Genomic DNA, 3707 nt, shown 5'->3' with positions numbered 1-3707 from the left:
CCTGGCTGGGCTCAGAGGGAGACACGCCAACTGCTGCTTGCAGAGCTATCTTCATGCTGTGCTGGGGTGGGCCTCAGCAAAACCACAAAGAGATTTGCTTTAGATTCTCTAGCATTCTTTTTTTTTTTTTTAAGCTCATCCTCTCTGTAACTCCATCCTTGCTCCCATCCTGAGGCCCTTCCTCAACTATTCCTGCTGACAAACTAATTCATACCAAGCAGTTAACAGCTCAGTGAGCCATCTTGCCCAGCTGTATTTGCTGAAGGACCACATATTAATAAAAAGAATAGCTGAAATTGATCGAGTGCTTGCTAGCACCAGAGTGCTTAAAAGGATCTCTGGCTGGCTCAGCATCACTAATCATCATGAAAATGCAAATCAAAACCTAAACCTGACACCTGTCAGAATAATACACAAATATGAAATCTAGAAGAATGGTACCGATGAATCTATTTGCGGAGTAGGACAGAGACATAGGTGTAGAGAATGGACTTGTGGACACAGCAGGGAAAGGAGAGGGTGGAACAAATTGAGAGTGTAGCCCTGAAATACATATATTCCCACGTGTAAAACAGGTAGTTAGTGGGAAGTTACTGTATCACACAAGGAGCTCAGCCTGTGCTCTGTGACAACTTAGAGGGGAGAGATGGTTGTAGGGGTGAGGGAGGCTCCAGAGGGAGGGAATATATGCTTACTGATGGCTGATTCATGTTGTTATAGGGCAGAAACCAACACAACATTGTAAAGCGATTATCCTCCAGTTATATATTTTGTTTAAAAAAAAAGTCAACAAATAACAAGCATTGATGAGGATGTGGAGAAACGGGAACTCTTCTGCACTGTCAGTGGGAATGTAAGCTGGGGGAGACACTGTGCAAAACAGAACGGAGGCTCCTCGACAAATAGAACTACCATACGATCCAGCAACGCCAGTCCTGGACATGTGTCCAGAGAGAGTGACAACACTGATTAGGAAAGGGACATGCACTCCTGTGTTCATTGCAGCACTATTTACAGTCAGCAAGATACGGAAGCAACCTAAGTGCCTGTCATTAGATGAATGGATGAAATAGACGTGGTATATATACCTTCAATGGAACATGTGTGCCTGCGTGCTAAGTCACTTCAGTCGGGTTCGACTCTTTGTGACCCTACAGACAGTAGCCCGCCAGGCTGCTCTGTCCATGGGATTCTCCAGAAAAGAATACTGGAGTGGGTTGCCATGCCCTCCTCCAGGGGATCTTCCTGACCCAGGAATTGAACCCTCATCTCTTATGTCTCCTGCATTGACAGGCGGGTTCTTTACCACTGGCACCACCTGGGAAGCCCACAGCGGAATATACTCACCCATAAAAAAGAACGAACTCTTGCCACATGCAACAGGAATGGACTTAGTGAAATAATACGTCAGACAGAGAAAGACAAATACTATACGATTTTACTTATATGTGGAATGTAAAAAACAAATGAACAAACATGAAGTAGAAACAGAGCCACGGATATAGAGGACAAACAGGTGGTTACTGGAGGAGAACAGACAAATAAAGGAGGGATACTGAGGTACACATTTCCAGTTACAAAGTAAATGAATCATAGGTATGGAATACAGTGTGGGGAATACGCTTGTATATACGATCTTCGTATGGTAACAGAGGGTAACTATATTTATTGTGGTGATCATTTTGAAATGTATAGAAATATCAAATCACTGTGCTATGTCATGGGCTTCCCTGGAAGCTCAGCTGTAAAAATATCCGCCTGCAATGCAGGAGACCCCAGTTCTATTCCTGGGCTGAGAGGATCCCCAGGAGAAGGGATAGGCTACCCACTCCAGTATTCTTGGGCTTCCCTGGTGGCTCAGCTGGTAAAGAATCTGCCTGCAGTGCGGGAGACCTGGGTTCGATCCCTGGGTTGTGATATCCCCTGGAGGAGGGTGGCAACCTACTCCAGCATTCTTGCCTGGAGGAGACTGTTGGGCTATAATCCATGGAGATGCCAAGAGTCGGACATGACTGAGCGACTAAGTACACAGCATGTGCTATGTGACAGGAACTAACATAGTACTGTAGGTCAGTTATATTTCAAAAACAAACTCAGAAAGAGGTAAGATTTGTAATTACCAGAGGCAGTGGGGTGTAGGGTGGGGATTGGATGAGGGCAGTCAAAAAATGCAAACTTTCAGTTATAAGAGACATAAATGCTAGGAAAGTAACTTACAAAATGATAAATATAGTTAACACTGCTGTATGTTATAATTAGAGAAGGAAATTGCAACCTGCTGCAGTATTCTTGTCTGGAAATGTCCATGGATGGAGGAGCCTGGTGGGCTAAGTCCATGGGATTGCAAAGAGTTGGGCGTGGCTGAAATCATACACACACACACACACACACACACGTGTGTTATAATACATATGAAGGTTGTTACAAGAGTAAGTAAATCCTAAGTTTTCATCACAAGTTTGTTTCTATTTCTTTCATTTTGTATCTATATAAGATGATGGCTATTCACTAAACTTACTATGGTAATAATTTCATGATGTACACGGCAGATCATTATGCTGTATACCTGAAATTTACACAGTGATGCATGTCACCTCTATCTTGATAGAACTGGAAGGAGTATAAAGGACCTCTGGCCGTGGTCAGAGGGAGACCTGGCCATAAAAGAACGTCAGAGACACGCACCTTTGCTGGCTTTGAAGAGGATGGAAGGGGCCCTGAGCCCAAGAATGTGGGCAGCCTCTAGATGTTGGAAGAGCAGGCTAACAGATTCTCCTCCAGAGCCTCTAGAGAGGAACACAGCCCTTCTGACACCTGGCTTTTAACCCAGAGAAACCCAGATCAAACCTCAGGTATACAGAGCTATAACAAATTTGGCTTGTAATTTTAAGCCACTGCACCTGTGGCCATTTGTTACAGCAGCAATTGAAAACTAATAAAGTAACATAGTCGCATGATTCAAAATTCAAAAAGTACCAGAAGATGTACAATGACAAGCCTCCTTCTCACCCTGCCCCTACTTATCCAGTTCCCCTTCCAAAAAGCACCCAGTGCTACTGGTCTTGGGTGACACTGGCCTGCAGGGCTTGAAGCAGGATTTCAGTTTTCCTCCCAGAAGTTGAAGTCGCGATACGGCTGTGAGAGCACTGAATCCTAACCACTAAAGCACCAGGGACCAGTGACCATTGACAAGAAATAAATTTACACAAAGAGAAGGAAAGTAGTGAAGCGTTTCTCAGGAGGAAAAGGGGTGTGTGTGGATAGAAACACAGGTAGGCTCAGAGAGAGAGTTGCACCCTTGTGGTAGTTAGAATCACTCATGAAGAGCATTTCTTCCATGTTTTCTTTGGCCAATCATCTTGCTTTGCCTGGTTCTGAGTCCATATTTGGTTTATTTCAGGATTCTCTCATGTGTGTGCATGCATCTCTTAGCTAAGATGGATTCTAGCAAAGACAATTATGGGTAATTGACTACTTTTTGACTCTTTTTGACCTCCAAGGAGACTTTCTGTGCATGCATAGTCGGGAAGGACTCCTTGACCTCAAGAATGAGAAATACATGGCCTCTGTCTTTTATCTGTGTAGGGCTCAGCTCATCTCTCACTCCTGCTGTTTGGGTGGATCTGTCCTCAGGGAACAAACTCTGGCTGCTCACCCTGGGGCCCGTCCATCTCCTGCTTCACCACCAACTTTCTGGTATATTCTTC

This window comes from Moschus berezovskii, chromosome 17 (assembly GCF_049115385.1).
Source record: "Moschus berezovskii isolate FMDL1 chromosome 17, NW_MosBer_1.0, whole genome shotgun sequence".
NCBI lineage: Eukaryota > Metazoa > Chordata > Mammalia > Artiodactyla > Moschidae > Moschus > Moschus berezovskii.
The sequence above is the reverse complement of the archived record's forward strand: the minus strand, read 5'-3'. Positions refer to the sequence as shown.